The following is a 12878-nucleotide window of genomic DNA, read 5'->3' on the forward strand; positions in this document are numbered from 1 at the left end:
AATCTGACTAGCATTCATGAGGATGCAGGTTCAATCCCTGGCCTCTCTCCATGTGTTAGGGATCTGACATTGGCATGAGCTGTAGTGTAGGTCACAGACACAGCTCGGATCCCTCACTGCTGTGGCTGTGGTGTAGGCCGACCAGTACAGCTCCGATTTGACCCCTTAGCCTGGGAACCTCCATATGCCGTGGGTGCAGCCCTAAAAAGACAAAAGTAAAAAAATAAATAAATAAATAAAATAAAATAAAATAAAATAGAACTACTATCTGATCCAGCAATCCTATTTCTGAGGATATGTCCAGAGGAAATGAAATCACTATCTTGAAGAGATATTTGCCCTCTCAAGGTCACTGCAGCATTATTTACAATAGCTAAGATATACAGAGTTTCTGTCATGGTGCAGTGGTTAACGAATCCAACTGGGAACCATGAGGTTGCAGGTTCGATCCCTGGCCTTGCTCAGTGGGTTAAGGATCTGGCGTTGCCATGAGCTGTGGTGTAGGTCGCAGATGCAGCTTGTTGCTGTGGCTGTGGCGTAGGCCAGCGGCTACAGCTCTGATTAGACCCCTAGCCTGGGAACCTCCATATGCCATGGGTACAGCCCTAGAAAAGGCAAAAAGACCAAAAAAAAAAAAAAAAAAAAAAAAAGAAAGAAAGAAAGCTAAGATATGGAAACACTGTAAGTGTCTAGAGATGGAGGAGATATACATATATATATATATATATATATATTCACATACACAGTGAAATATTACTCAGCCATTAAAAAAAGAAAGAAATCTTGCCACTTATGCCAACATGGATGAACCTGAAGAGCACAATGTTAACTGAAATAAGTCAGATGGAGAAAGACAACTGCTGCATGATCTCACAAATACTACACGATATATGGAATCTAAAAATAACCTAACTTAGAGAAACACAGAGTGGTGTGGGGAAGACGGGCAACAGTGTGGGGTGGGGAAGAAAATATAGATGGTCAAAGGGAACAAGCTTCCAATTATAAAATGACAAAGTTTGCGGAACCTAAGAGATAGCAGTGGTGACTCTAGTTAACAACAGTTTTGTATATATTATAGCTGCTAAGATGGCATTCCTGTTGCAGTTCGGTGGGTTACGAACCCACCTAGTACCCATGCGGATGCAGGTTCGCTCCCTGGCCTCGCTCAGTGGGTTAAGGATTGAGTGTTGCCGTGAGCTGTGGTGCAAGTTGAAGATGTGGCTCAGATACTGGGTTGGTGTGGCTGCGGTGTAGGCTGCCGGCTACAGCTCCGATTCGACCCGTAGCCTGGGAAAGTCCATGTGCCACAGGGGTGGCCCCGAAAAGCAAATAAATAAATAAATAAAGTTGCTAAGAGAGTATATCTTCAATGTCCTCACTACATACCCACCTAAACACACATACACAGGGTAACTGTATGAGGTACTGGATATGTTAACTAACCTTAGTGTAATCATTTCACCACATGTGCATATATCAAATCATCATGTTAAACGCCTTAAACTTATACCATGTTAATACATGAATCATATCTTGGTAAGACTGGGGGGAAATGGCAGCCACCTGGTACACGTGGCTGTAGAGAACTGGAAATGTGGTTGCTCTCCTCTCGATTGTGAGGCAAGCAGAAATACACATCAGACCTATTTTTTTAAGGAAATGTAAACTCTCTCACTGATAACGTTGTACATTGATTACATGTTGAAATGATGGTATTCTGGATCTATACTGGCTTGACTAAAATATATTACCAGAATTCCTTTCACCATTTACTTCTTTAAAAATGTGGCTATTTAAAATCACACATGTGGCTTGCACTTGTAATTCAAATTATACTTCCACTGGACAGCACTGGTCCAGAACCTCGCTTCAATAATTCATCAAGTACCCTCAGGATACACTATTCTTCAAACACACCACCTTTTTGCCATATCTTTTTTTAAATTGAAGTATAGTTGATTTATAATATTGGGTTAGTTTCAGATTTATAGTAAAGTGATTCATATATATGTGTGTGTGTGTGTGTGTGTGTGTGTGTGTATCCATTCCTTTTCAGATTCTTTTCCATTATCGGTTATTACAAGATACTGAGTATAGTTCCCTGTGCTATACAGTAGGTCCTTCTTGTTGTTTATCTACTTTATATATAGTAGTATATATCTGTTAACCCCAAACTCCTAATGTACCCTCCCGCACTTTTCCGTTTGGTAACCGTGAATTTGTTTTATGTGTCTCTGAGTCTGTTTCTGGTTTGTTTGTTTATTTGTTTATTTATTTATTTTGTCTTTTTGCCTTTTTCTAGGGCCGCACCCACGGCATATGGAGGTTCCCAGGCTAGGGGTCGAATTGGAGCTGTAGCTGCCGGCCTATGCCTCAGCCACAGGAACTTGGGATCCGAGCCGCGTCTGTGACCTACAATGCTAGATCCTCAACCCACTGAGCAAGGCCAGGGATCGAACCCACAACCTCATGGTTTCTAGTCGGATTCGCTAACCACTGAGCCACGACGGGAACTCCTGTTTCTGTTTTGTAAATAAGTTCACGTGTATCACCTTTTAGATTTCACATAGAAGGGATATCACATGATAGTTGTCTCTCTAACTTACTTCCCTTAGTATGATCAACTCTAGGTCCGTCCATATTGCCGCAAATGGCATGAACTCATTCTTTTAAACCCTATCTTAACAAACCTCTACCAAGTCCTCATTTCCTCCTTAGCCAGCTCTTATTACACCATCTTACCCTTCTCTCGTTTCATTGTATTCACCTGGGCAAACTCAAAGGTCCCTAACATTCAACCTTCCACGGCCCCTCAGGTGTCCAGAGGCCAAGTCCCGTCAGTGCCTCCTTAGCCAAATTTTGTCATCACAAATTCTGTTCTTGTTGGAAGCCCACCTGGCTGATAGAGCACGGTCTTATGCCCACAAAGATTCCAGTGTCAGTCAATAGAGAATCCTCCGGAAAACCAACTCCTTGGCATGTTGGGCACAGGGAGAGGCTAGGAAGCCAGGTCTGGGCAGAGCCAGGTATAGGGGGCTGGGTTGCCTCCAGGACTGGCTTTACAAGGTTGGGGAAGACGCTGATATAATGGCCCAGAAGCCATGGCAAGGGTGAGACCCACCTTGGAGAGACCGCAGAGCAAATAGGTAAGACCGAGCAGGGGCTGTGTAATCAATGTGAGGTATTTATGCTCTTCTCTGTTTTTTGGATGAAGAGATGAGTTTAAGGGACAGTGGGTGATCTGGTTAAAAGCAAAGCCATGGTTGCATCCTTTGGCTCTAGGCTTTCATTTAAAAAACACACTTGTTAAGAACCTGCCATCGACACTGCTGTGCATCACGGTAGATCCTCATAGCCTCACATCTCTGCTGTCGATAGCTGCTATTCTAGTGACCCGTTTAAAGCAGGCTTTGGTCATCTTCTCACATGGCAACTGCTGTGCCTCGTCCGGAGCCCACAGGTTCTCTGACACTGAGGGACTCACACGTGTGTAACCCAGAGATGCTGGGAGGTGGTGCCTGTTGGTGCCCCCACCCACTGGATAAACGCTTACCCCAGATGTCCCCCAGAGTGACAATTCTGAGACGAATTTCATCAGGATTCTCATGGGAACTAGCGACACTGAGCCCGGCAGCTTGATAGCGTGTGGCTTTCCCCTTCCTTTCCTGTTCACCAATCCCAGCCTCTCACTGCTGCTCCAAGGATCACTTCCAAGATAAACTACCGGCATACAAGCTGCTGCTGTAGCCCAAGCAGAAAGAGCATCAAAAATCCAAAAATCAAAAATCACAGCCCCAGGTCCATAACTGACTGCCACTGTCTCTACCAAATCATAGCATGTTGGAGCTAGAAAGACAAAAGCCTCATACTGTACATGAGGAAATTGAACCCCGAGGTTAAGTTACTTCCTATGGTCATGCAGCTAGGCTGAGGCAGATTTGAGAGCAGGACCCTGATACCGGTTTCTGGGTAATGGTCTTTTCTTTACAACTCTCGCTCATTCTGTTATGTGCAGCCTTTTGCAGTTAAAACGTAATATCGATTCTGGTGTGTTCTTTTAAATTGGGAGAAAATCTAGGTCCATTACTAAGTTCCTGTGATGTATACCCAAGGTCGAGAAGAATGAAAGAGAACAAGGGCAAGAGCAGAGGGGGCTTCAGGGAACAGATGAATTGGAATTAAGATAATAGCATGTAACTTTAAAAGCAAAGCATCATCTTATAAAATAGAGCATTTAAAATCATTTTTTCTTTTCAAACTGTCTCTTATTTAGACACACTGTCTAAGAAGGACCATTGACCATGATTCCTGCACTTGCAAACATATGCTCAAGATTCTGAACATTTTTCGAGCCCCAAATGCTTAAGGAAACAAATGCTGGCTGACTGGCTGGGTGTCTCCGAGGAAGAGACTGCTTATGTCTGCTCTTTTCTGCATCCTCAGGCTCAGAGCCCCTCATTCTCACAACCCATCACTTGTTTCTCATTTACAATTCTCAGCAGGATCCCCAGTGGATAGTCACCCAGACTGTGCACTAATCCACAGGCACACAGTTTCTGCCCTCTGTAACAATGGATCTCGTCGAAGCTCCAAAATCAATCCCTGCGTCAAGACTTGAGAAAATGTCAACAAAGGGACAGTCATCTGAGAGAAGTAAATAAATTCCTGCAGAGAAAATAAATGCCAGTGGCTTTTAGTCATACACAGTGATAAGAATGATAAAATTCCTCAAGAATCGGAACTGAGAAATCAAGCAGCAGGAATGCGATAATGAAGGCTTCATAGCGTCACGGCAACTTGGCTTCCAAGAAGCCAGCGAGGATGCCTAAATCTTTTTTTTTAATTGCCATTGGGAAGAAACGAAAAGTACCAAGATCGAGAATCCCATTTACCTCTCTTAACTTACTTTTTTGTTTTTTAGGGCTGCACCTGCAGCATATGAAGGTTCCAGGGCTAGGGGTCAAATCAGAGCAGCAGCTGCCAGCCTACACCACAGTCACAGCAATGCTGGATCCTTAACCCACTGAGCGGGGCCAGGGATCGAACCTACATCCTCATGGATGCTAGTCAGGTTCTTAATCTGCTGAGCCACAACGGGAACTCCTACCTCTCTTAACTTTCTAAACATCGTATAAAACAACTATGCCATTGAACAAAGTGTGGAACAGTTTTATAAATAAAAAGAAGTGCACCCCCAAATGAGACACACCTTACTTTTTAGAAGAGCATGTTCCATTGTGGTTAAAAGACTCCTGAGAACTCACACAGCCACGTGATTCTATGAATGTAGTTGCAGGAATGGAAAGTAAAAGATGTAAATTTTCTAACCATTTCTGTTACTGATGACCTAGGCTTTTCAACAAATCACCTCCTTGCTGATGACATCCCTATTTACAAAAAGCTGATTAATTGTTTCCCATCGACTCCAGAGAATTAGAGGACAACACGGCTCTAGAACAAAGGGAATGTTTTAAAGACCCCAAGAAACCAAGGCACCCTGGTGGGGGATGCATGTGTGCGGCAGGGAGGTGAGGGGAAATATGCATCGTTCTCTTAACCCTGCTGTGAACCTCAACTGCTCTTTAAAAAATGAACTCTTCAAAAAAAAAAAAAAAAAAAAACTTTCTTTTTTGGAAATTTTATGGAGAAATACTTTCCTAGTAATGAACTTATCAAAAAAATACTTTAAAAATCTTACAAAAGATGGTAAAAGATGGATACAGAGGCCTTAAGTTGATATTCAACCTATAGAAGTCCTAATGATTAAAATTTTAAAGAAAATGTCATGCACCATGGGCATTTAATAACATGTTGGTTCATGGAGCTCCCATCGTGGTGCAGTGGTTAATGAATCTGACTAGGAACCATGAGGTTGTGGGTTCGATCCCTGGCCTTGCTCAGTGGGTTAAGGATCCAGCGTTGCTGTGAGCTGTGGTGTAGGTTGCAGATGAGGCTTGGATCTGGCGTTGCTGTGACTCTGGTGTAGGTCGGTGGCTACAGATCCGATTAGACCCCTAGCCTCGGAACCTTCATATGCTGCGGGAGCAGCCCTAGAAAAGGCAAAAAGACAAAATAATAATAATAATAATATGTTGATTCGTGATCCCATAATCCTATTTGTTACACATTGTAATAATATTTCCTCTGGCACCCAGAAGAAAGTATAGTCACACTGCAGCAAACAGGTTAAATATTTGGGGTTTCCTTTAGAGCAGGTGGAAAAGACTTTCTTTCCCCCTTTGTCTCCATCACAGCCGCATTACGCATTTATAAAATAATAATAGGGATGATCATGGTTCTTGCCCAAATGCGTTTCTAGGGGCTGAGACCCACTGGAGGTACGGATTACAAGTAAGGAGACTGCCTTCTTTCTTCTTTTTTTAAACATTCCAACCCTTGACTTATGCAACAAAATGCATCACATCTTCCAGTGGAGTCACTGGGAGGCAAGGCCCTTATTTCAATGATGCTGTCAATGCTCAAGGCTGTTTTTGGAAAGGCCTTCAAAGCCAGCATCCTAAACAAAATGACCATGCTTGCCTCCAATGAAGGTTAACAGACACAGCTCTGGCCTCATAGAACCCCACTGTCTAAGACGTGTTAGTCCCATCTCAGCTTGATCATTAAGAGAAAAAAAAAAAATCTTCAATAAAAAAATCCCTGGGGAACTCCCACGAGGTACGAATTATTGGGAAGCTATAATTTAGAGCAATGCAGTCCAACAGAAATATAATCTGAGCCACGTATGTTATTTAAATTTTTCTAGCGCCCACATTTTAAAAAGGTAAAAAGAGGAGTTCCCGTCGTGGCACAGTGGTTAACGAATCCGACTAGGAACCATGAGGTCGCGGGTTCGGTCCCTGCCCTTGCTCAGTGGGTTAACGATCCGGCGTTGCCGTGAGCTGTGGTGTAGGTTGCAGACGCGGCTCGGATCCCGCGTTGCTGTGGCTCTGGCGTAGGCCGGTGGCTACAGCTCCGATTCAACCCCTAGCCTGGGAATCTCCATATGCTGCTGGAGCGGTCCAAGAAATAGCAACAACAACAACAGCAGCAAAAAGACAAAAGACAAAAAATAAATAAATAAAAAAATAAAAAATAAAAATAAAATAAAAAATAAAAAGGTAAAAAGAAACAGTTAACATTAATTTTAATAAGAGATGGGATTCAACCCAGTATATTAAAAACGGGTCAACATGTAATCAATAGAAAAGTTACTAAGCTATGATCTTACACTCTTTTTTCACACAAAGTCTTTGTTTTTTTTTTTTTGTTTTTTTTTTTTGTCTTTTTGCTATTTCTTGGGCCGCTCCCACGGCATATGGAGGTTCCCAGGCTAGGGGTCCAATCGGAGCTGTAGCCACCAGCCTACGCCACAGCCACAGCAACACGGGATCCGAGCCACGTCTGCGACCTACACCACAGCTCACGGCAACGCCGGATCGTTAACCCACTGAGCAAGGGCAGGGACCGAACCCGCAACCTCATGGTTCCTAGTCGGATTCGTTAACCACTGCCCCACGACGGGAACTCCCACAAAGTCTTTGAAATTCAGTATTTGACACTTAGAGCACATCTCAATCCAAATGAGCCATATTTCAAATGCCCTCTGTGGCTAGTGTCCACCTATCGGACAACACAAACCTGGATCTTTTTCTTCCCCAAATAATGAGGGCTGGTGCGCTATTTAGTACGGGATTAACGAAGGTCTTCTGGGCCTTTTCTTCATTCCTTTACCTTGTGAATAGATGTCCCTGATACAAGAAAGCTACCAACAACCCTGGGCAGAGTTTAGAATTATAACAAAACACTTCATCACAAAGTTAATCTGACACATGCCAGAAAACATAGAGGTTAAAAAAAAAAAAAAAAAATGGAAAAGAAAGGTCTAGAAGCCCATTTGCCCACCATCAAGCTGGTCTCTGATTGGCCTCTGAGATGCCACGAGAGCTTGGAAAGTCTGCCTGAGGCCCTCTCAAAGCTGGGAAAAGCTGGAGACAGCATTGGGGGCGGTGGGGGGTGGGGGGGTTGCCTTTGCCTAGGAAAACAGAACCTGTGATCTCAACTGCCTGATCATTCACAGCCAAAACATGCTGAAAACAAAGGAACAGCATGGGGGCAAGGACCTGGGGAAGGCAGGGAGCCAGAGGGCCTAGAAAAGCTTACTTTAGGGCTTAGGACCAGCGGGGGAGGAAGAATTCCATTATCCAGGGAGACCAAGGCAGCCAAGGCTCCCTGCATTCATTCTTAGCAGAAGTGCAGACACAGGCCCAGAACTGCACATGGAGGTCTGATGCTCATGTCTGATGCATCCTGCAGGGGAGGTCACACCAACCACCATCAAGATTTGCCATCCAGGAGTTCCCACTGTGGCTCAGTGGGTTAAGGATCTGGCTTTGCTGCAAACTGCAGAGGAGACTGCAGGTGAAGCTTGGATCTGGTGTTGCCATCTTCACATCGACCCCTAGCCCAGGAAATTCCATAAGCTGCAGGGCACGGCCATATAAAGAGGAGGAAAAAAAAAGAGAGAGAGATTTGCCATCCAGGACCTGTACTGTCACAGTGTCACCTGGGGTTCTTTCACAGCTAAGCAAAATCCTCCATCATGTGGCCAAGGGCTGGACTGCTCACCCCACCTCCCATAGGCACTTTGGAGGAACCACAGCTCCTGTCTCGAGTGCTAGGTAAGAATTAGTGGGCAATGTTTTGCAAATGCGTGGAGTTGATCTTCTTTAAAGAATTTAAAATTATTCCATTTAAGGACCAAAAATGGAAATATGAGATTTTGAAAATTAAAAAAAAAAAAAGCCATGAAATTAACGGTATTCTGTTCCATGATGTGCCCAGGTTCTTTTAATACCAAAATACTTTAAATTATATAGTTAAATTACATAATTTTCCTTCCTTATATTCGAGCAGAATTGCCATTCCAGGACTCACCTCTATGGCTTTGTACGCCCCTTTGAACACCAATGGGAAGGCTGGACTGGCCCAGTCGCCACGCCCAGAACACACCTGTGCTTCTCCCGCCTGCATATCTGCCCACAGCACTCCCCACAGCCAAAAGGTCCTGTCCTCTTTCCATTCACCTACTGATAGCTTAGCAGTGACTCAAGCACCATTTAATTTATATCCCATCTCCCCCTGCAGCCTCCCTGCTGATTGTGACCCAGAGGCTCTCTCCTCTGACCTTCACCTTTCTGTCCCAAGCACTTGATTTTGACAGGTCCAGGTGTGTTGGTGTGTGGGTGTGTTGCTGTTATCTTGAATGCAGGCATACTCCTCCACCTGCAAGCATTTCCTGGGTTCTGTGCTGGACTAGTTGGCTCTATAGACTTCTTGTCATCCCCCAACCACTCACACGGCCCTCTGTAAGATTCCTCCTTGCACTAAGTGATTTTCAGCCTGGAGCTCAGGGAATAAACTCGAGTCCTTTTAGGGCATGTGTCAGAGCCAAACTATACATTTGCCAGGTCCCAGCCTTGCCGCCAAGGGAATGGGATACTTTTGCCTCACACCAAAGATCACACCGTGTCTTATTTAGAATCAGCTCTCCTCAGAACCATTACTTTGTCCTAAATAAAACAGTCATGCTTACCATGACTAAATGTGTTGTCAAGAAGAAAATGATGATTCACTGGTCAGGTGACCTCGCCTGGTGATCACAACCCATCAAAGGCACCAATCGGGCCAAGCCTTTCAGGGACTCAAAGACCAGAGCTGTGCGTACGTCATGCACACAGGCCACTCTGGGAGACTGGGTTTTCAATGAACCCCACCGTTCAGCTTGCTTTATTACCTCTGGACTTGAGTAAGACCTTCTAACATCAAAGGAGACACCAAAGTGGGATTTTCTTTTTTGTCTTTTTGCCATTTCTTGGGCCGCTCCCACAGTACATGGAGGTTCCCAGCCTAGGGGTCCTATCGGAGCTGTAGCCGCCGGCCTACGCCAAAGCCACAGCAACTCGGGGTCCGAGCCGAGTCTGCCACCCACACCACAGCTCACAGCAGCGCCGGATCCTTAATCCACTGAGCAAGGGCAGGGACTGAACCCGCAACCTCATGGTTCCTAGTCGGATTCGTTAACCACTGAGCCACAACAGGAAATCCCAAAGTGGGATTTTCGAGCAGCACCATGAAGCCAGTCTTCTTGGTGCAAACACAGCGCTCCTCTATCTCCTCCCCCCACTTCTTTTATGCTCTTGACTAATGCGTACGTGTCTGTGTACATCAGGTTGTGTTACCAGATGACAGACTGTTTTGAAAACAGACAAAGCTTCAGGTTTCAGTGGTGATCTCTACAGCAGTGGATGTCTTGTAGGTTTTTTTTTTTTTTTTTAATGATTTTTATTTTTTCCATTAGAGTTGGTTTACAGTGTTCTGTCAATTTTCTACTGTACAGGAAAGTGACCAGTCACCTGTCTATACATATATACATTCTTTGTCTCACATGATCCTCTGTCATGCTCCATCACAAGTGACTAGATATAGTTCCCTGGAGGTTTTTCTTTTCTTTTCTTTGTTTGTTTTTGGTTTTGTTTCTTAGGGCCACACCTGCGACACATGGAAATTCCCACGCTAGGGGTCAAATCAGAGCTGCAGCTGTCAGCCTACCCCACAGCCACAGCAACACTGGATCCTTAACCCATTGAGCGAGGCCAGGGATCAAACCCGTATCTGCATGGATACTAGCCGGGTTCTGAATCTGCTGAGCCACAGTGGGAACTCCCTAAGGTTTGTTAAGTTTTTTGAGGCCATTTTCATTTTTGTCAAATGCCGCACAAATAAGAAAGTGTTCTGGAGTGGAAATGAGAAAGGGCAAAAAAAAAAAATCACTGTACTTGGAACAGTCATCCTGGGAGAGGTTGATTAGATGGGGCCCATACTGTGAAAGAAAAATAGGAAGGCGATCACAGAGATTACAGTTGGTTAAGAGTGAAAACCGCCGGAAAGGAACAAACCTGGGGTGCCAATAATCTCTGAAATATTTTCTCATTAAGGACACATGAAGAAAGAGCCCCCACCAGGTTAAGGATTGCTCTGTAGGAAGGGAACAAGCCCGGAAGGCAGGTGTCTGTGTACAACGTTTTGCTGATGCTTTGTACCTAACTGCCAAAGTCAGCAAGAGACACCATGGGGCTTTTTTCAAATGTACGATTATTATTGTTTTTCGGCCTGGCAGGGGGAGTCTCATGCCTCTGAAAGCAAAGGGTGAGCAGCCTGTTTGAGGCCAAGCACAGCAAGGCCACCTCCTGCAAAGAGCTCTGAGGCCCTCCTCGGAAGTGAAGGCTCCTTAAACTCCTGGGATGGAAAGAGATGGCAGCCTTTCCTCAGAGCAGGCAGGAAAGCCGCACAGTCACCGTATAAACCCCAAGTGGAAAAAAAAACAAGAAAAAAGAGTTCCCATGGTGGCTCAGCAGAACCGAATCTGAGTACTATCACAGGTTGGATCCCTGGCCTTGCTCAGTGGGTTAAGGATCCGGCGTTGCCAGTGAGCTGTGGTGTAGGTCGCAGATGGAGCTCAGATCTGGTGTGGCTATGGCTGTGGTGTAGGCTGGCAGCTACAGCTCTGATTGGACCCTTAGCCTGGGAACCTCCATATGCTTTGGGTGCAGGCTCGAAAAAGACTAAATAAATAAATAAACCTCGTGCAGAGGCACCTGGGACAGAGCGCCGGCCAAAGCTCCCTACCTTGGAAATCCCCAGGTTTCCACCAAATGCTCTGTTTCACATACACCCTATACACATGCAGAGCTGCTACCACTGCCTCGGGGAGGACCCTATACACAGAGAGTAAAATCAGGAAGAGTTAGGTTGTTTGGGTTCTCTAGGAGCTAAAAGGCAGCCACTCTCGTTTTTTGTTTGTTTGTTTGTTTGTTTTCTCAGAAAAATGACTACAGAGTCAATCCCTACAACATTCTGGAAAGCAGGGGTATCAACAACTCATGGCTTTGGTCTGGGTTGAAAATACCAGGCCCTCCTTTGACGCCTAAATTTTTATCTTCCACCTGTAATGAATGACAAGGATTTTTTTTTTTTAATATACAACATACAAGCCCCAATGACATTGATTTTTTTTTTTAATTCCAGACCAAACAGACCTGAAACACAATCTACTTTCTGCTGATTCAGAAACCAACACTTTCTAGGCCACCAAGTCCCCTCTTTCAGCCTCCGGCTGTCCATAGCGTACCTTCATCTAATACGTGGGGAGACCCAGCTTTACTTCAGCCCCTTCCTCTTGCTGTGACTGTGGTTCCCATGTGATTATTTCTGCTTTTCATCTTGCTTCCTCCTCCAGTGCAGCCTGTCCAACCTGACACTCCTCTTGCCTTCACAGGGACTTCAGGCCCTAACAAGTTCTGTGAGAAATGTACAATATATAAAAGGGGTCCCTTTTAGATGTGACCTTTCAAATGCCGTGCAAAGCAAGATAAGAAAATAAACCCAAACAAACTGGAAGGCTTCCAATTTAGACAATAAATATGCCCAGTAAAATATGTATTTTCCATTATTTATAAACTCAGGGAAGGGCCACGTCTCATAGAAGTGTAAAAATAAAAATTATTTCCTGTTTCTCATGCTAGGGAATTCATAATATCAATAACGCAATGTTATATCATAGCATGTAAGCATAAATTTAATAAAACATTGACGACCTGATAAACATAGGGATTGAGAAATATCTTTGCTTTAGACTCCGGGCTTGAGGATTCATTGGTTTGTCACAGAGAAGACAAATACAAGACATCATTCTCTCAATAAAATAATCAACAAATCTGTATGCATTACTGCCTATTGCTAATAAAATCTTAAAGTAATCCAATATGCTTTTAAAAAGCATGGACATTTGGAAGTTCCTGGGCCAGGAACTGAAC

At 44.3% G+C, this 12878-nt stretch overlaps 1 protein-coding gene and 1 long non-coding RNA gene across 3 annotated transcripts in view; one reads left to right on the forward strand and one right to left on the reverse strand.

Moving 5' to 3' along the window:
* Positions 1 to 12878, reverse strand: part of ARSB (arylsulfatase B) — a 164616-nt gene that overhangs the window by 109816 nt on the left and 41922 nt on the right. The gene's annotated exons all lie outside the window — the stretch shown is intronic.
* LOC110259406 lies at positions 6290 to 7161 on the forward strand. The gene is made up of 2 exons (XR_002341754.1): positions 6290 to 6787; positions 7125 to 7161. It is a non-coding gene; the product is annotated as an uncharacterized LOC110259406 (long non-coding RNA).

This window comes from Sus scrofa, chromosome 2, assembly GCF_000003025.6.
Source record: "Sus scrofa isolate TJ Tabasco breed Duroc chromosome 2, Sscrofa11.1, whole genome shotgun sequence".
NCBI lineage: Eukaryota > Metazoa > Chordata > Mammalia > Artiodactyla > Suidae > Sus > Sus scrofa.